Source organism: Schistocerca americana, chromosome 6 (assembly GCF_021461395.2).
Source record: "Schistocerca americana isolate TAMUIC-IGC-003095 chromosome 6, iqSchAmer2.1, whole genome shotgun sequence".
Lineage (NCBI taxonomy): Eukaryota > Metazoa > Arthropoda > Insecta > Orthoptera > Acrididae > Schistocerca > Schistocerca americana.
In genome coordinates this window covers 428497668-428518673 of record NC_060124.1, presented here as the reverse complement: position 1 = coordinate 428518673, position 21006 = coordinate 428497668, and the positions used below count along the sequence as shown (strand labels likewise).

The 21006-nt window shown below is 43.5% G+C and overlaps 1 protein-coding gene across 1 annotated transcript in view; it reads right to left on the bottom strand.

Moving 5' to 3' along the window:
• Window positions 1-21006, bottom strand: part of LOC124620187 (cilia- and flagella-associated protein 45-like) — a 219547-nt gene that overhangs the window by 141602 nt on the left and 56939 nt on the right. The window lies entirely within an intron of this gene.

The following is a 21006-nucleotide window of genomic DNA, read 5'->3' as shown; positions in this document are numbered from 1 at the left end:
CTACCAAAAATTGAGCATGTAGGAAACCAAATTTTACATAGCGTTTCTTTTTCATGAAAGCCAATCCAAGATGGCGAACTTAGCAAAAAAAGAAAAATAAAAAAAACCTGCGAAGCTGAAGAAACGATTTTTCTTACGGGGGGTAGGACGTCAAACGGGCCGACTTGGAGCAGGAGAGGCACCACAGGACATTTTATTTTCTACTGTCTATTCTTTTACAAATAAATTCATAAAACTTTGTCAACATGACCAGGAAGGATTCAGGATTCACACTCATAGCACTGGAAGTGCAAAAACATAACAAAATAATTTTTTTTTAGATATGAAATTTCGTCATTTTTTCACTTACTGTTGGCAGCATTTGTTGCTATATGTACATTTTTCTTCATAAGTAAGAGAGATTATTTGATGAGTTTTCCACAGCATACAAACCACACTTACAGGTGTAGGAAACTCTAGAATTATCCAAATCTATTAAAAACTGTGGTAAAAATTGAGATAATTAACTACAAAATTTGATTTTTTTCTAAACATAAAGTTTAAAACGTAACAGCCCATTCATTTTTTCATAAATTAAATAGATTCTAGAGTTTCAGACACCTGTAAGTACGGTTTGTATGCTGTGCAAAATTCATCGGACAGTCTCTCTTACTTATGAAGAAAAGTGTACCTATAGCAAAAAATGCAGCAAATAGTAAGTGAAAAAATCATGAAATTTCACACGTAAAAAAATTATTTTGTTATGTTTTTGAACTTCCGCTGCTAAAAGTGTGAATCCTGAATCCTTCCTGGTCATGCTGACAAAGTTTTATGAATTTACTTGTAAAAGTATAGACAGTGGAAATTAAAATGTCTTCTGGTGCATTTCCTGCTCCAAGTCAACCCCGTTTTACGTCCTACCCCCCTTAAGTAAGTGAAAAAGTATAGTTCCCATCGGAAAACGTCGAAGAACGAAGTTGTAAGGCTTAAAAAGATGTATTGATTGCTTTTTAGGAGTATCGATTATTTTCTTACGTTTCGAGATATAGCGAAAAAAACTTTAAAAATCGTGTTCTCTATGGCGCCTTCCCATACTCTTTATTGACTGCAACTATTGACCACGATAAGTCAAAAAAAGTACATAACTGAAGAATTAAAAAATGTTGATTACCGCGCGGGGTAGCCGCGCGGTCTTAGGGCGTCTTGTCACGATTCGTGCGGCTCCCACGTCGGAGGTTCGAGTCCTCCCTCGGGCATGGGTGTGCGTGTTGTCCACACCGTAAGTTAGTTAAAGTTACATTAAGTAGTGTGTAGGCTTACGGACCGATGGCCTCAGCAGTTTGGCCCCATAAGAAATTAACACAAATTTCCAAATTTTCCAATGTTGATTATTTTTCAAGATGTACCGAATTTTTTGGAAAAAACCGCGTTCTCAATAATAAGCTATCTCTTCTCAGCGGCTGGTTTGATTTAGGGTTTTTCTCTTCGCAGAGAGTTGTGCTACTATGTTATTCAATGAAGAAGTTTTGGGTTAAAAAAGATCTATCGATTCCTTTTTTGTTACTATTGATTGCTTTCTGATCTTTCGACACGTACAGAAAAAAATGGTAAAATCGGGATGTGTATAACTCGTTAAAATTTACGTTCCCATACTTGCTATTTTACTTTAAGTATAGCTCACAGTAAGTCAATAAAATACTTGTTTGAAACATTGAAAAATACTGATTATTTTTCAAGGTATACTGATTTTCTTGAGAACTGGCTAGATTTTCTCAGTGGATGACTCGACAGAAACGTTTTTAGGCTTATTTTCTTCGCAAAGAGTTATGCTACCAAGCCATTCAATAATTTTTGCGATTGCATTAATTGCAACGATCTGACTTCGGAAAACTTGCACTATTACGGGTGGTTTTTTAAACTAACTATCTCAACGTTTATTTTATGAAAATAAATTTTAAAGAATGAAATCGCTGGCAGTTTTTACGACCTTTCAAAAAAATCTGTAATCCTCTGGAGCCGAGATAACTTTTTTTTAAAGTCTGGTGGATGTAATTGACATTTTACAGCGATACGCTAGAGGTCCATATTCAATGCTTAGCTTCTCAGGAAAAAAATGGTAGCATATTTTTCATTGACTTTTAGTATTACTAATTGAGTATTGAAGTTAAGTGTGTAAGCACAGAGTGGGGAGTTTTTCGAAGTCGTTTTTTGGTCCTTACAATTAATACACTCCTGGAAATTGAAATAAGAACACCGTGAATTCATTGTCCCAGGAAGGGGAAACTTTATTGACACATTCCTGGGGTCAGATACATCACATGATTACACTGACAGAACCACAGGCACATAGACACAGGCAACAGAGCATGCACAATGTCGGCACTAGTACAGTGTATATCCACCTTTCGCAGCAATGCAGGCTGCTATTCTCCCATGGAGACGATCGTAGAGATGCTGGATGTAGTCCTGTGGAACGGCTTGCCATGCCATTTCCACCTGGCGCCTCAGTTGGACCAGCGTTCGTGCTGGACGTGCAGACCGCGTGAGACGACGCTTCATCCAGTCCCAAACATGCTCAATGGGGGACAGATCCGGAGATCTTGCTGGCCAGGGTAGTTGACTTACACCTTCTAGAGCACGTTGGGTGGCACAGGATACATGCGGACGTGCATTGTCCTGTTGGAACAGCAAGTTCCCTTGCCGGTCTAGGAATGGTAGAACGATGGGTTCGATGACGGTTTGGATGTACCGTGCACTATTCAGTGTCCCCTCGACGATCACCAGTGGTGTACGGCCAGTGTAGGAGATCGCTCCCCACACCATGATGCCGGGTGTTGGCCCTGTGTGCCTCGGTCGTGTGCAGTCCTGATTGTGGCGCTCACCTGCACGGCGCCAAACACGCATACGACCATCATTGGCACCAAGGCAGAAGCGACTCTCATCGCTGAAGACGACACGTCTCCATTCGTCCCTCCATTCACGCCTGTCGCGACACCACTGGAGGCGGGCTGCACGATGTTGGGGCGTGAGCGGAAGACGGCCTAACGGTGTGCGGGACCGTAGCCCAGCTTCATGGAGACGGTTGCGAATGGTCCTCGCCGATACCCCAGGAGCAACAGTGTCCCTAATTTGCTGAGAAGTGGCGGTGCAGTCCCCTACGGCACTGCGTAGGATCCTACGGTCTTGGCGTGCATCCGTGCGTCGCTGCGGTCCGGTCCCAGGTCGACGGGCACGTGCACCTTCCGCCGACCACTGGCGACAACATCGATGTACTGTGGAGACCTCACGCCCAACGTGTTGAGCAATTCGGCGATACGTCCACCCGGCCTCCCGCATGCCCACTATACGCCCTGGCTCAAAGTCCGTCAACTGAACATACGGTTCACGTCCACGCTGTCGCGGCATGCTACCAGTGTTAAAGACTGCGATGGAGCTCCGTATGCCACGGCAAACTGGCTGACACTGACGGCGGCGGTGCACAAATGCTGCGCAGCTAGCGCCATTCGACGGCCAACACCGCGGTTCCTGGTGTGTCCGCTGTGCCGTGCGTGTGATCATTGCTTGTACAGCCCTCTCGCAGTGTCCGGAGCAAGTATGGTGGGTCTGACACACCGGTGTCAATGTGTTCTTTTTTCCATTTCCAGGAGTGTATAATCGTAGAAATTATTGAATAAAGCGGTAGCACAACTCTCTGGGAAGAAAATCAGCCAAAAACCGTTACTGTAGGACAATATGCTGAGAAGTTCTAGCCAGTTATTCGAGAGCACCGTAAAACAAACCTCGAGATATATCGAAAAATAATTAAAATTAATATATTTTTTTAATTTTTCATACAATTACTTTTTTGACTTATCGGTGGCTATACTTGCCGTAAATACCATGGGAACATGAATGTTAACAAATTATAGAGAACCCAATTTATAACTCTTGACACGAGTTTCATGAAAAAGAAGTTTTCTTTAAAATTTGAATTCCGGTACGCTCACATTTTTTTGTTTTTTTTTTGTTTTCAGGTAATAATTTTTGTAAACTTAACATTAATCCGTCACAGACCGCTTGGACTTATAGGATTTAGTTCGTATACCACTTTTAGATTTCCTACATGTTTCTGAGTAGAAGTCAACAGACTGTTTACTTGTCTGCTATTTATTTTCTTGTAAGAATTTAAGAATTTACGTATTTTGCTATTGCTACTGTAGAATGTATTAGCACTGTAGTGCCAATCAATCCATTGGAAGCGACAGTGCCACTTGATTTACTTGAATTTTGTGACCGTTATAAACAGTAAAGCCGGCCGAAGTGGCCGTGCGGTTCTAGGCGCTGCAGTTTGGAACCGCGAGACCGCTACGGTCGCAGGTTCGAAACTTTTCTCGGGCATGGATGTGTTTGATGTCCTTAGGTTAGTTAGATTTAACTAGTTCCAAGTTCTAGGGGACTAATGACCTCCGAAGTTGAGTCCCATAGTGCTCAGAGCCATTTGAACCATTTTTAAACAGTAAACAGTCTATATATCTCAAATTGTAGAGCAGAAAGCAGCTCAGTAGTAGCAGCAGCAGCGGTACTGAATACTGTGTATATATCGTTTAGATCAGTTGTTTTTTATGTACTTCCGAGTGAAAGTGAACAGTAAATGTCTATTGATCTGTTTTTAATAGCCGGCCGGGGTGGCCATGCGGTTCTAGGCGCCACAGTCTGTAACCGGGCGACCGCTACGGTCGCAGGTTCGAATCCTGCCTCGGGTATGGATGTGTGTGATGTCCTTAGGTTAGTTAGGTTTAACTAGTTCTAAGTTCTAGGGGACTAATGACCTCCGAAGTTGAGTCCCATAGTGCTCAGAGCCATTTGAACCATTTTTAAACAGTAAACAGTCTATATATCTCAAATTGTAGAGCAGAAAGCAGCTCAGTAGTAGCAGCAGCAGCGGTACTGAATACTGTGTATATATCGTTTAGATCAGTTGTTTTTTTATGTACTTCCGAGTGAAAGTGAACAGTAAATGTCTATTGATCTGTTTTTAATAGCCGGCCCGGGTGGCCGTGCGGTTCTAGGCGCCACAGTCTGGTACCGGGCGACCGCTACGGTCGCAGGTTCGAATCCTGCCTCGGGCATGGATGTGTGTGATGTCCTTAGGTTAGTTAGGTTTAATTAGTTCTAAGTTCTAGGCGACTGATGACCTTAGAAGTTAAGTCGCATAGTGCTCAGAGCCATTTGTTTTTAATAATGCTTTGTATTTTGTCGTAACATTTTGGGTATTTTGCAATTGTTACTCTAGATGATGATGTTTGGTTTGTGGGGCGCTCAACTGCGCGGTCATCAGCGCCGGTACAAAGTCCCAATTTTCACACAGTCCAATTTTTTCACATTCCAATCTAAAAAATGTCACCAATGATGATGATGGTGATGATGATGATGATGAAATGATGAGAACAACGCAAACACCCAGTCCCCTGTTACTGTAGCGTGAACTATGGTACGTAGGCGGTTCCAAGAGGAACAGTGTATTAGCAGGTGGAAATGTCGACTACGCTCTACGACCAAAAAGAAAGAAGGACGCACCACAAAGGAATTATGCAAACTGATCACAAACTGACATTCGTACAGGTTTTGACGGAGAATGCAAAATTGTAATCTTTGGCCGCCGATCTATGAATGTGTGGCGCTGCAGCGCATGTTACACCGCGTAGCTGCAAGGATAATACTCAGGGAACTTGTCGATACCAGGTCACTGGAACCGAATCCTGCCAAGGGCATGGGTGTGTGTGATGTCCTTAGGTTAGTTAGGTTTAAGTAGTTCTAAGTTCTAGGGGACTGATGACCTCTGAAGTTAAGTCCCATAGTGCTCAGAGCCATTTGAACCATTTTGATACCAGGTCACTGTTCGACGATGTCGGAGGTAATGGGTAAACAATGGCCGAATACAGCATCAAGAAGGAAGAGGTCGACCTAGAGAAACGACATTCCGCAGTTCGTGGTCTGGTGGTTAGCGTTGCTGCCTCTGAATCATGGGTCCTAGGTTTTATTCCCGGCTGTGTCGGGGATTTTCTCCGCCCGCGGAGTGGGTGTTTGTGTTGTCCTCATCATTTCATCATCATTTTGGGAGAGTGGCGAGACTGGACAGTGAACAGGTTAGTAATTTGCACGGGCGCTGATGATCGCGCATTAAGGGCCCCACAAACCAAATATCATCATCATCATCATCATTAGAGAGGCGATAAAACGTGAGGACCGTGCAATAGACATAGTGGCAATTAGAGATCCGGATTCATCATTATCACCGAACCGACGTGCAGCTGGTGCTTCAGTGACCTCAAAAACCATCAACAGATGGCTCACAGAAAGAGGCTGAGCTCAAGGCATCCCTTGCGCTGATTACTATAGTCCTCCGTACACCAACAAGCCCATCTGCAGTTGTGTCAGGCTTATTCGGCCTGGAATCTCATTGATTGAAGTAGAACTATCTTCAGTGGTGAGAGCCGCTTCGAACTGAGCACTGATAACCAGCGAAGAAGTGTCTGGAGGCTTCCCAGACAGTGGTGACATACCAGCCTGACTGTCACCCGCCAGCCGGCTGCTATGGCCGAGCGGTTACAGGCGCCTCAGTCCGGAACCGCGCTGCTGCTACGGTCGCAGGTTCGAATCCTGCCTCGGGCATGGATGTGTGTGACGTCCTTAGGTTAGTTAGGTTTAAGTAGCTCTAAGTTCTAGGGGACTAATGAGCACAGATGTTAAGTCCCATAGTGCTCAGAGCCATTTGAACCCTTTTGTCGCCCGCCATACGGCTCGACAACCATGAGTGATGGTCTGGGGTCCCATTTCATTTCACAGCAGGACCCCTTTGGTCGTCATCCGCGGCAGCCTAACAGCACGCTCAGTTTTGTTGCCCTTCATCGAAAGCTATCCTGAACTTACATTTCTACAAGATAATGCCCGCCCCCACACCGCGAGAATTTCTACTACTTGTCTTCGTGTTTGGCATATCCTACCTTGCGCAGAAAAGTCGCCGGACCTCTCCCAAATTGAGAACGTTTGGAGGAGTATGGGCATGGCTCTTCTACGTGCTCATCGGACAGACTGTGGCATAATATCCCTCCGGAGGATATTCAAGAACTCTAATCAATGCTACGCCGAGAAACTGCTTGCATAAGGGGCAGAGGTGGACCAACGTGTTATTGGCTTGCTCAATTTGTGAAGCACTTTCTCCAAAATAAATCATCCATTTTTAAAAAATTAAAATCGTGTATATTACATCTACAGATTTCCGTCCTATTCGGATAATTCCTTCGTGATGCGTCGTTTTTTTTGTCTTGTCTTAGAGTGTATTTCCCGTTAAACATCCATATAACGTGTACCCAATTTTTATTGATTACACAGATACTGCTGCTAAAAAGTAACCTACAGAAAATAATAGCCGAAGGCGGTAAGTAAAGAAAAATGATTAATTTAAAAACTGATTTCGGTGAATTCCACCTCCGATTTGAAAGCAATTTTCAATTCACGGTAAATGATGGCAGCCAAAACAGTTGCAAGATAAAGATTTGTTAAAATCCTTGACAACGGTTTCGGTATATCTAAATATACCTTCATCAGAAGTAAAATACACTAAAATCACATCCTGCAATGGAGATTCATAAAACAATTGTGCCAAAGGCGTCGTCAGTAGTTAAAACATCATCTCCATTTATACAACATAATTATGGGCGGAAGCCGCCTTTGGCACAATTGTTTTATGAATCTCCATTGCAGGATGTGATTTTAGTGTATTTTACTTCTGATGAAGTTCTGATGATGTACTGAAACCGTTGTCAAGAATTTTAATCTTTATCCTGCAACTGTTTTGGCTGTCATCATTTACTGTGAAGAATTTCAACAGTTGCTGTTTCAGCCATGTTTAAAATCTTGAAACTTTTCAATTCTCTTGACAGGTCTCAGATCGTCTTGGCGTATTTTATGAACGCAGTACTATTCATAATCCCAACAGTCACTTCGTCTCTTGTTTTTACTTTTTCTTTGTGGACCTTTAAACTGTTCCTATATGCAAAAACCTAAATGGGTAAGGAACAGGGACTGTGGCGGCCAAGAAACGTGACCATTTTTGCCAATCCCATTAATACTGCTTACTAATGAAGCCACTTTTTCTCGTGACGGTGTAAATAACTCTCTTAACTCATATCGTTGGTCCGACGACAACCAACACGTGTTTTTGAAGACACATTTTCAGTAACGTTTCTCCGTAAATTTGCAGTGTGGTATGATAGAATATCAACTGATTGGCCCGGCAGTGTTATCGAATTTTCTTACAGAGCCTCTTCCTGCAGTCTTTCTGGAAACAGAATCTGCAGCATTACTGTAAGACGCTGTTTTGGTTGTAAGGGTGGGTATGTTCTTCCAGCATGACGGTGTCCGTGCATATTCTAAAGGTCAGATGACACATCATGTATCGACACAAGTGGTGACGCTTCTAGGCCGCCAAACTAATCGGACCGTACCCCTTCAGATTTTTGCCTATAGATATGGTTGGTAGGAGGAGGCCACAGAGGAAAAGTAAACACAAGAGATAAATTGAGTGTTCGAGTTACGAATAGTGCTGCTCTCATAAAATACATCAAGACGACGTCACAAGAGCTACATATGGTGTTGACAAGAGAATCTGAAATTCCATTCAAGCCGGAGATGGTTTTATGAAAATCAACATTAAACTTAATCATTTGCCTAACGCCTTCAGTGACTATTTGTTTGCGTTACGTTCTGTTTATTGTATCTGCATGAGCAGTAAAAATTGGTCACATGTTATACAGAATGTATTGTTCGTTAGTCTATTCTACCACCTCCTAAAATATTTACTTCTAGTAAATTAGTAATTCTTTAAAAAATCGGACTCTCACGTATAAAACAGCTTGAAATGTCTGATTAATTTATAAATATGTTAAGGTGCTAAACGTTTGCCTTTAGCGAGAAAAACTATTGGAAAGATTTGAAAATATGCTTAAAGTTTGTTAAAAGTCGCAAAGCGCTCCTATTATGAAACACTGGATGAGTATAAACAGGATAATTTGCGCTCTATTTGAAGTAATGGCTAGTTTCTCAGGCACCTCAATTTTTACGAAGTCAGATCTCCTGAATTATGTATCGTACATTGCTATAATATTAAAGGTACATTCAGTGATATATGTCAATACTGTCTGCAAGCTGAGTTGCGAACAGAGTAAGCACTAAAGAAGTAATAAATTCAAACATTAAAACGTCATGCCTGATGCTGCTGCTTTACTGCATGAACAGCAGAAACATAGCAAGCGATAAACTTATTCTTTTCATCATGATGTGGGAGGTGTTAGCGAGTAAAGATTTGATATTTTATGCGAAGTTTGCTCGAAGTCGTTAACTATTCTCATTCTCAAATAGTGGATCAATAAAATCCATCCGTTTGCTCGCCGTCTTTTACGTTCCTCGAGACAAACACAGTTTCTAAGTGAAATATATAGCTTACTGTGTCAAGCCTTAACATAAGATTGTACCTCTTAATTATCAGATTATGACAGGGCTTTAAATTTTTAAATTCGGTCATTGATTACGCTACATATAGAGAACCATATTTTTGTTGTCCCAGGAAGCCGCTAGACAGAGAACCTGTGAGTGGGCGTGGGTACCGTACCCCGTGTTCCGGGATAGTTGTTTAGTAATAAAGATTCCTCATGAAACATCCTATATTTTCCTTGTTTACACTGGATGCTTATAATTAAAGTGCAGCTACTCACAGAGGTCCAGTGGGAACTGTAATAACCGTTTGATAGCGAAACTTGGTATATATTCTAATGCGCAACCGATTCACGCTTGAAAAAATTAATTCCAGTTTTGCGCACCACGTGCAAATCTGGCAATGTGAATGCAAGAAAGAAGTACAGAATGTTTCCATATGTAATGAATTAGCAACGGCATGAGGGCAGAAAAGGTCAAACAAGTGGCATAATGTTGATATTATTAACCGCCGCTTACACAATTTGTTCAATATGACCACCGGAGGCAGACTTGCACCTGATGGACAAAATTTGAATAATTTTTCTAGCGTAAATCGGTTCCGCAATGACGCATTAGAATATATACCAAGTTTCGGTATCATACGATTATTAAAGTCCACACTGGACGTCTGTGAGTAACTGCACTTCAATTATAGCCACCCGGCATTTTGTTGCGCTTCACAATTCTGATGGTGTTAATTTACTCCTCTTTGAGCCACGCAGTCCTAACTGAAAAGATTTTCTTACTTCTTGTATACATGTTTAGCTTAAAAGACGCTGCCACGTATGGCCTTTGCATTGAGTCAACAGGTGCGGAATGGTATATATATTTGAGGCAGATATTTAAGGAAGAGATATCTGAATAAAATTCAGAAGGGACATCATATCTTGAGCTGAAAAATGAGAGGAAACACCGAGCAAGGTGGCGCAGTGGACTTACTCTTGGTTGGAGCATGCTTCAGCTTGTCATCCGAGAATCCAAATTTATGTATTCTATGATTTCCCTAAACCTATCATATCGAATGCTGATATGGTTCCTTTGAAACGAACGTCGTCCTTTAATTTCCCCATCTCTTCTAATCAGAGCTCGTCCTTTGGCGCTAATTTTCGTCGTCGTCTTAAACCCTAATCTTTGTTCTTTTCCTTTATGAGAGCAAACAATACCCTATGAAAGCGTGTTATACCGTTTATGTGGTGTATTCAAGTCATTTCATTCTCGTTCAATATTTTTTGTGACATTTCACAAGAAATGCAAGTGGGCACTAGTTTAAGCTATCAGGCAATGGAACAGGTTTCTAGAATTACCAGTCCCGGGTTCGTCTTTCAACCAAGCGTTGAAGTCTCCTTATACTGGAAATATGCATTTAACGTTTCATATGTTTGCGCTCGACCTCGAATGTGTATACGTGATACACACACCAAAAAAACAGTTTTGCATCACCCCGGTTCCCAGAACTCATGAAGCATTACCAGTCCCGGGTTCGTCTTTCAACCAAGCGTTGAAGTCTCCATATACTGGAAATATGCATTTAACGTTTCATATGTTTGCGCTCGACCTCGAATGTGTATACGTGATACACACACCAAAAAAACAGTTTTGCATCACCCCGGTTCCCAGAACTCATGAAGATAGACGTTGATTGTGGATGTTGTAGCACAGACACAGTCCCTTTCACTGTTAAGAGATGTCAGTAAACTCGCCCAAAGCAGGGCCTATTTATTAGACGGAGGGTGTCCGACAGCCGATCACTTCCAGTCATTCCACCAGGAAGGAGGCACACGGCTCGTGTTGTCTGTAGTTCAACCATGCCTAGACGGTCAATACCGCCCTTCGATTGCGTCTGCGTTGTTACTTTGTGCCAGGAAGGTCTCTTAACAAGGGAAATGTCCAGGCGTCTCGGAGTGAACCAAAGCGATGTTGTTCAGACATGGAGGAGATACAGAGAGAAAAGATGTGTCAATGACATGCCTCGCTCATGCTAACCCAGGGCTACTACTGCAGTGGATGACCGCTACCTACGGGTTATAGCTCGGAAGAACCATGACAACAACGTCACCATGTTGAATAATGCTTTTCGTGCAACCAAGGACGTCGTGTTACGACTAAAACTGTGCGCAATAGGCTGCATGATTCGCAACTTCACTCCCGACGTCCATGGCGAGGTCCATCTTTGCAACCACGACACCATGCAGCGCGGAACAGATTGGCCCAACAACATGCCGAATGGACCGCTCAGGATTGGCATCACGTTCTCTTCACCGATGAGTGTCGCATATGTCTTTAACCAGACAATCGTCGGTGACGTGTTTGGAGACAACCCGGTCGGGCTGAACGCCTTAGACGCACTGTTCAGCGAGTGCAGCAAGGTGGAGGTTCCCTGATGGTTTTGGGATGGCATTACGTCGGGCCAACGTACGCCGCTGGTGGTCATGGAAGGCGCCGTAACGGCTGTTCGAAACGTGGATCCCATCTTCCGACAGATAGTGCAACCATATCGGCAGCATATTGGTGAGGCATTCGTCTTCATGGACGACAATTCGCACCCCCATCGTGCACATCTTGTGAATGACTTTCTTCAGGATAACGATATTGCTCGACTAGAGTGGCCAGCATATTCTCCAGACATGGACCCTATCGAGCATGCCTGGGATAGATTGAAAAGGGCTGTTTATGAACGACGTGATCTGCCAACCACTCTGAGGGATCTACGCCGAATCGCCGTTGAATAGTGGGACAATCGGGACCAACAGTACCTTGATGAACTTGTGGATAGTATGCCACGACGAATACAGGCATGCATCAATGCAAGAGGACGTTCTACTGGGTATTAAAGGTACCGGTGTTTACAGCAATCTGGTCCACCACCTCTGAAGGTCTTGCTGTATTGGTGGTACAACATGCAATGTGTGGTTTGCATGAGCAATAAAAAGGGCGGGAATGATGTTCATGTTGATCTCTGCTCCAATATTCTGTAGAGGTACCCGAACTCTCGGAACTTAGGTGATGTAAAACTTTTTTTGATGTGTGTATATCAATCTAAGAAAAAGTTGTTTACATATAGAAAACAGTGGTGCCATATGGCATTTTTGTTGGGAAACCTTAGAATCTTATTTCCTTTCTTTTATTTCTTCGTTATATTTGCGTAATTCATTTGGCAAGTGTGATTTTTCTATGCAGTTGTTTAATGATGGTGGCTGTGCTAAGAGCGTGTAGAGAGTAAATGTCGCATTTATGTTTCGGTGTCAGCACGCTGTTATTCCTCTCGAATAGTTCACTTTGAGGAGTGCGTGAGTAGGAAGGTAGCGAGTGAGGAGAGGAGGAGGCTGGAAGGAAATTTAGTCCAATGTTCCCGTTGACAGATGGATGAGCTTCTGGAGGACCACAGATAATCATTCCATGACCGATGGAAAAAGTTTGAGATTTAATCTAGCGTTCTGACGTGCAGTCTGGTGTCCAAGAACTATATAGTACTTCCAGTGGATCCAAAAAATGGTTCAAATGGCTCTGAGCACTATGGGACTTAACTTCTGTGGTCATCAGTCCCCTAGAACTTAGAACTACTTAAACCTAACTAACCTAAGGACATCACACACATCCATGCCCGAGGCAGGATTCGAACCTGCGACCATAGCGGTCGCGCGGTTCCAGACTGTAGCGCCTAGAACCGCTCGGCCACCCCGGCCGGAAGAGGATCCAAGGCAGGCGCTTTGTGCGCCACTGGAAATAACTGGGGGGGGGGGGGTCACAGGTGGCATATTTTCAGCACTCTTGATATGCGTACATCTTGAGGGGGAGCTGTGAATAAGATTGTCTCTCGACAGCATAAGATCATGAGGTCTTAGAGAAAATGATGGATGCTTTATAGTTAGCTGCTTTTCCGCTTCATTTGCTCTAAATATCTCTGGCGCAAGCAGACTGACACCTCCTCTTTGCTGTATAGTTAGAGGCAGGAAAGTTCGCCACATCAGTCGTAAATGTGGTGTACTGGTTATGGAGATACAGGGTGAACAACTGTGTGGGAGAGCGATCGATACTTCAGTAGTCCTTCTGGATCCTGGGGGATTTCAGCGGCTACGCTTTTGTGTTTGGCCTCTAACAGGACAAGAATTTAGAAATCCTCAGTGTCGTTTTGGGCCTGAGAGATGGCCTGGTTACATCGTGGCTGGCCAGCAGGGAGTCCTTTTCATGGCTAGCCTAGTGCGGGTTGTTTTACACGCTATAGGTTGAACTCTGTGTACGGAACCTGTAATAGTAGATGCTGTGGCAGTATACACTGATCAGACAGAACATTATGACCATCTACCTAATAGCCGATGCGTCCACCTTCGGCACGGGTAACAGCTGTGACGCATCGAGGCATTGAAGCAATGAGGCCTTGGTAGGTCGCTGGAGGCAGCTGACACTACATTTGCACACACGTCACCTAATTCCCGTAAATTCCGGGAAGGGGGCGATGAGCTGTGACGCCACGTTCAACCACATTCCAGATGTATTCGATCGGTTTCAGATCTGGCGAGTTGGGCGGGGGGGGGGGGGGGGGGGCAGGAGAACCACTCCATCATACCTCTGGCCTTGTGACATAGCGCACTATCTTGTTGAAAAATGCCACTGGTGTCGGGAAATCGGGAAATATGATCGTCATGAAGGGGCGCACATGGTCTGCAACCAGCGTACGATACTCCTTGGCCGTCATGGTTCCTTACATGAGCTCCACTCGACCCATGGATGCCCGCTTGAATGTTCCCTAGAGCATAATGGGGCCGCCGCCAGCTTGTCTCTTCCCACACTACATGCATGAAGAAGCTGTTTCTCTGGAAGACAACGGATTCGTGCTTTCCATCGGCATGATGAAGAATGTATCGAGATTCATCAGAACATGCAACGTTCTGCCACTGTGCCAATATCCATGCTGATGGTCACGTGCTCATTTCAGTCGTAGTTGCTGATGTCGTGGTGTTAACATTGGCACGTGCATGGGTCGTTCGCTACGGAGGCCCAACGTTAGAGGTGTTTGGTGCACTGTGTTCACACACACTTGTGCTCTGACCAGCATTAAAGTCTGATGTTAGTTCCACCACAGTTCGCCGCCTGTTTCATTTCGCCAGTCTGCCCAGTTACAACGTCCGGCATCTGTAAAGAGCGGTGGCCACCCAACTCCACGATATCTGGACGTGGTTTCACCTTGGTTTCGCCACGTATTGAAGATACTCACCACAGCACTCTCCGAACACCTGACAAGTCGTGCAGTTTCCGAAATGCTCGTGCTAGCCGCTAGGTCATCACGATCTGCACTCGGTCAAACTCGGAGAGATCGCTCACCTTCCCCATTCTAAACACGGACAGCACGCTCAGTGATACTACATGCACCGTGCCTGTGTCTGACTACCAGTCATTACCCGGCAGGTGACGCTACTATCACGTGGTTGGGTTTATATCGATAGTCGGTCGGTGGTCATTATGTTCTGGCTGATCAGTGAGGTCTTCACACAGTTCCCTGCCGCTATCACCCAGCGGGTTGAAAAACATGCTGGCTGGTAGCTAAACATATTCCTCCTCAAAGGGTACTACCCTTACTAAAAGGGCAATTTTTTATGAGTCACTTCCTGGTGAAGATGTGTTGAAAGGGCCAGTGTGTTCTTTTGAGTACGACTGAGTGGAAACATAGCCCACCTTCCGTTAGTGATCACAAGAACGTGCAACACCAGTTCTCCTCCTATTACCAGCTAAACACAGAGATAAAAATTTCTTTAATTAGGTTTCCGATTACCTCTTGATGCAGCATCACACAGCGAGGCGGCGCTACTATAGTCGGTTATGTAGATTATTATACTGACGTATATTGTAGGTGTAAAAATTCTCTAACACGTGGTAGTAACAGAAAATACAATCAACATCTAAAGATTGTAATTATGGTGCACTGGTATGTGATAATACACTGACTGATAATTGCATTGTGAGTACCTAGTCAACTTGATAGTGCGGCCATAAAATAACGGCAACTAATCATCGAAAGACCTCTAACTTTCGTTATTACATATCGAGTAACACTGTAGAGTATTACATGTAAAATATTCAGTCGTTATGTCAGACGTGTACAAGTTTAATGGGGAAATGAAATGATTTCTCTGCAGTTGATAAAGGAAAGACCACTTGAACACGTAAGTTATAGAAGCTGAAATAACATGAAATGCGCATGTGGCATATGTGCCCAGGAGCCCTTTTCTGGGATGTTCGGTCGCCTGGAGGAAGTCTTTTTATATGATGCCACTTCGGCGACTTGCGCATCAATGATCGTGAGCATGAAGTGATGGTGAGAACAATACGAACCACACTGGACTCGCATTCGGGAGGACGGCGGTTCAATCCCCCGTCCGGCCATCCTGATTTTGGTTTTCCGTGATTTCCCTAAATCGCTCCAGGCAAATGCCAGAATGGTCCCTTTGAAAGGGCACGGCCGACTTCCGTCTCTATCCTTCCTTAATCCGATGAGACCGATGATCTCGCAGTTTGGTCTCTTTCCCCAAACAACCCAACCCAACAATACGAACACCCAGTCCAGAGCGAAGAAAATCTCCGAACTTGTTGAGAATCAAACTTAATCGAGAGGCAGCAACGCTAACCAAAAGATGACTCGTTGCTGACTTACACACACTAGGCTATGCTACGTCTGTTCACTTCTGCACAGCTTCTGCAAGCTACATCCATTTGAACCTATTTACTGTATTCAAGAGTTGGTCTCCCTCTATTATTTTATGGCCCGCTACCCATCCTCTTCCAACCACAACTAGATTAACCACTTCTTGATACCTAAGAACGTGTTAGTTTAGACACGCACTTAAATGCCAGTTTACAATATGGCTACGAGTCATGGCTTGTTTTGTCTTTCTACATGTACATCTATATTCAGCAAGCCACATCAGGGTGTCTAGTGTGGGGGGGGGGGGCATTTCTGGTACCGCTATCGTTTGCCCCCTTCCCTGTTCCATTCGTCAAAGACGCGCGGGAAGAATGAATGTAGGTAAACTTCCATATGAGCTCTAATCCATCTTATTTTCTGTTCATTGTCATTTCGCTCTACGTAATGTGCTACTAGACTCTTCTTGGGATGTACAAACACAGAATTTCAACAGGTAACGGCTCTGTGACACACAGCGCCTTTCTTGTAATGTCTACCATTGGAGTTTGTTGAGCATCTCCATAACACGTTCGCGGCGACTAAACGGTCCCGTGACGAAACGCGGCGCTCTTTGTTAAATCTTCTCTCTGTTAACTCAACGTGAAAGGGCTGATGAGCAACACTCAAGAATCGATCTTGCAAGGGTTTTGTAAGACAATTATTTCGTAAATGAATTACATTTCCTTAAGGTTCTCCCAGTGCATCATGGACTGGTGTCTGCCTATTCTGTAATTTTTTTTGTGTGTGTGGCCGTTTCACTTTGGCTCACTCCGAATGAGTACACCTAGGTACTTTGTGGTAGTAACTGTTTCCACTGATTTACCGCCGACAATGTAATCGATCGCTAGTGGAGGGAGTAGACAACATTCCATTAGAACTACTGATGGCCTTGGGAGAACCAGTCATGACAGAACTCTACCATCTGGTGAGCAAGATGTATGAGACAGGCGAAATACCATCAGACTTCAAGAAGAATATAATAATTCCAATCCCAAAGAAAGCAGGTGTTGACAGATGTGAAAATTACCGAACTATCAGTTTAATAAGTCACAGCTGCAAAATACTAACGCGAATTCTTTACAGACGAATGGAAAAACTGGTAGAAGTGGACCTCGGGGAAGATCAGTTTGGATTCCGTAGAAATGTTGGAACACGTGAGGCAATACTAACCTTACGACTTATCTTAGAAGAAAGATTAAGAAAAGGCAAACCTACGTTTCTAGCATTTGTAGACTTAGAGAAAGCTTTTGACAATGTTAACTGGAATACTCTCTTTCAAATTCTGAAGGTGGCAGGTATAAAATACAGGGAGAGAAAGGCTATTTACAATTTGTACAGAAATCAGATGGCAGTTATAAGAGTCGAGGGGCATGAAAGGGAAGCAGTGGTTGGGAAAGGAGTGAGACAGGGTTGTAGCCTCTCCCCGATGTTATGCAATCTGTATATTGAGCAAGCAGTAAAGGAAACAAAAGAAAAATTCGGAGTAGGTATTAAAATTCATGGAGAAGAAGTAAAAACTTTGAGGTTCGCCGATGACATTGTAATTCTGTCAGAGACAGCAAAGGACTTGGAAGAGCAGTTGAACGGAATGGACAGTATCTTGAAAGGAGGATATAAGATGAACATCAACAAAAACAAAACGAGGATAATGGAATGTAGTCAAATTAAATCGGGTGATGCTGAGGGAATTAGATTAGGAAATGAGACACTTAAAGTAGTAAAGGAGTTTTGCTATTTAGGGAGTAAAATAACTGATGATGGTCGAAGTAGAGAGGATATAAAATGTAGACTGGCAATGGCAAGGAAATCGTTTCTGAAGAAGAGAAATTTGTTAACATCGAGTATAGATTTAAGTGCCAGGAAGTCGTTTCTGGAAGTATTTGTATGGAGTGTAGCCATGTATGGAAGTGAAACATGGACGATAACTAGTTTGGACAAGAAGAGAATAGAAGCTTTCGAAATGTGGTGCTACAGAAGAATGCTGAAGATAAGGTGGGTAGATCACGTAACTAATGAGGAGGTATTGAATAGGATTGGGGAGAAGAGAAGTTTGTGGCACAACTTGACTAGAAGAAGGGATCGGTTGGTAGGACATGTTCTGAGGCATCAAGGGATCACCAATTTAGTATTGGAGGGCAGCGTGGAGGGTAAAAATCGTAGAGGGAGACCGAGAGATGAATACACTAAACAGATTCAGAAGGATGTAGGTTGCAGTAGGTACTGGGAGATGAAGAAGCTTGCACAGGATAGAGTAGCATGGAGAGCTGCATCAAACCAGTCTCAGGACTGAAGACCACAACAACAACAACAAGGTTCTCCCAGCGTATCATGGTCTGGTGTCTGCCTATTCTGTAATTTTTTTTGGTGTGTGTGGCCGTTTCACTTTGGGTCACTCCGAATGAGTACACCTAGGTACTTTGTGGTAGTAACTGTTTCCAGTGATTTACCGCCGACAATGTAATCGATCACTCGTGGATTTCTTCGCCTAATTATGCGGAGTGCGTTACATTTGTTTATGTTGAGGCTCAACCAACAATCCCATCATCTATTACCGATTCTCTGCAGCTCTTCCTGCATTTTCCTGCAGTCTTCTGGCGTTGCTACCTCTTTATCCACAATTGTACCACCCACGAACATCCTCATGGAGCTTACAATGTTATCCTCTAGATAATTAAAATATAGTGTAAGCGCTAAGGGTCCTGAAATAAAATGATGATATGGTAAATTGATGTGTGGGAGTCCCCACCAGGGGAAGTTCGGCTGTAGAGTTGCAAGTCTTTTCAATTGCGCCACATTTAGCGACTTAGGGTTGATGATGATGAGAACAACACAATATCAATTCCCAAGAGGAAAAAAAATCTCTGATTGGGTCAGGAATCTAACCCGCGCCCGCTACATGGTAGTCAGAGGCGCTGAACACGCAGCTAAGGGGGCAGACTAGTAAGTGGCCTATCACACTTCTTTGGGATTCTTTGAAATGTTCGTTGTTAGTCTATATTGTGATTTTGATATTTTAGTTGCTAGTTCAAGTTAAGACTTGGGATTTCAATGCGTGTTCCGATTTTTTATTTACGATATTTTGTGTTTATCTCAATTCGAATATTATAAATTTAGGATGATGATTGCGGGTTTAGAAATTCTGTCATTTTCACTGAGGACACCAACAAAGCGCGCGTTTGTGTGTGTGTGTGTGTGTGTGTGTGTGTGTGTGTGTGTGTGTGTGTGTAATTGGGTGGGTGGGTGAAACAATATCATCAGCGAATCTTAACACTGTTATTTTAGTACTTTCAACATTGCAGCACAGTCAGCAATCGTGATACTCTAATATATAGGAAACTATCAGCCTCGATTGCGGTAATGAAACCAACCTTTACCTAGGTTTCGGCCCAAATAATTGAGCCTTCTTCAGAAGATATACCTGAATCTATAATTTGTCTAAGAGGGGATGGTCTAGAAATAAAATTAAAGCAGCCTGAGTAGGCGTAGTCACATTTTAAAAATGCGGTACATAAGTACAAAATCAACACCGAGACTCAAGCTCTGGCGTGCGCCTGGTCTCCATGGACGCCGTGCGGTGGGCCTCGGGAGCTCACGTGAAACTAAGTAGGACTAGATAATGCGCTGCAAAACAACATGGCGGGGAACATTGCGCATGTCTAACTGAGACGATGACTGTCAAAGATAAAAGACCAACGCAGTTACATCTTACATACTACAGTTTCGCTGTTTTATGTCCTATGTCATCTTTCGTTAATAACGATGCATGCGTTATGCAGCATTCGTTGTGAAAGGGCCGATATATTCTAGTAGTCTAAGTCAGCGTAGTGTGTTTGAACTTATATAAATCCATGCATAGTTTGTTACATTTTAGTCATAACCTGGTGCAGAGGCTTTGAGTTTAAGATTGTCAACCTTTCTATAAGTTATTTGTTTTAAGGTATAACTGCGTTGGTCTTTTATCTTTGACAGCCATGGTCTCACCTTTAATTTTAATCCCACTCTTGGACCTTTCTTTTATTTCCGTCCTTGCTTCTTTGACGCATAGTTTGAACAGCAGGGGCGAAAGACTACTTCCCTGTCTTACACCCTTGTACGCCACACATATTTGTAGTCCGTACTAAGAGGCGCCTGAGATGGTGTAAAGAGCGAGAGATCACTGAGAGAGATGGATCACTGGACTCGAATAATTTGGAGAGATCCCTGTGGCAATCCAACGGAAGGGTTTAGGTTTGGCGAATACCTGAAGAACTTTAAAATGGTTCAAATGGCTCTAAGAACTATGGGACTTAACATCTGATGTCGTCAGTCCCCTAGACTTAGAACTACTTAAACCTAAGGACATCACACACATTCATGCCCGAATGGTTCAAATGGCTCTGAGCACTATGAGACTCAACTTCTCAGGTCATTAGTCCCCTAGAACTTAGAACTAATTAAACCTAACTAACCTAAGGACATCACAAACATCCATGCCCGAGGCAGGATTCGAACCTGCGACCGTAGCAGCCGCGTGGTTCCGGACTGAAGGACCTAGAACCACTCGACCACAGCGGCAGGCCGAAGAACTTTAGCTGCCATCATGTGTAGTGAAGTACAGTCGAGGTAGCTTTACTGTATCCGGGTGTTTTTCGTGCTTAGGCTGTGGTCCCATTATCGCGATGTGAAAACATTGAATGTGGAAGGATATGAACACGATTCCAGTATTTTGTGTTGCATACAAAAGAGGAACAGATCGGAAACGATGACTGTATCAGAATGACTGTGTACTCTGTCGTAAAGCAGCATATGCGAGGCAAAGGTTTGTGGACGACAACAACATTCCCGATATCGACTGGCCT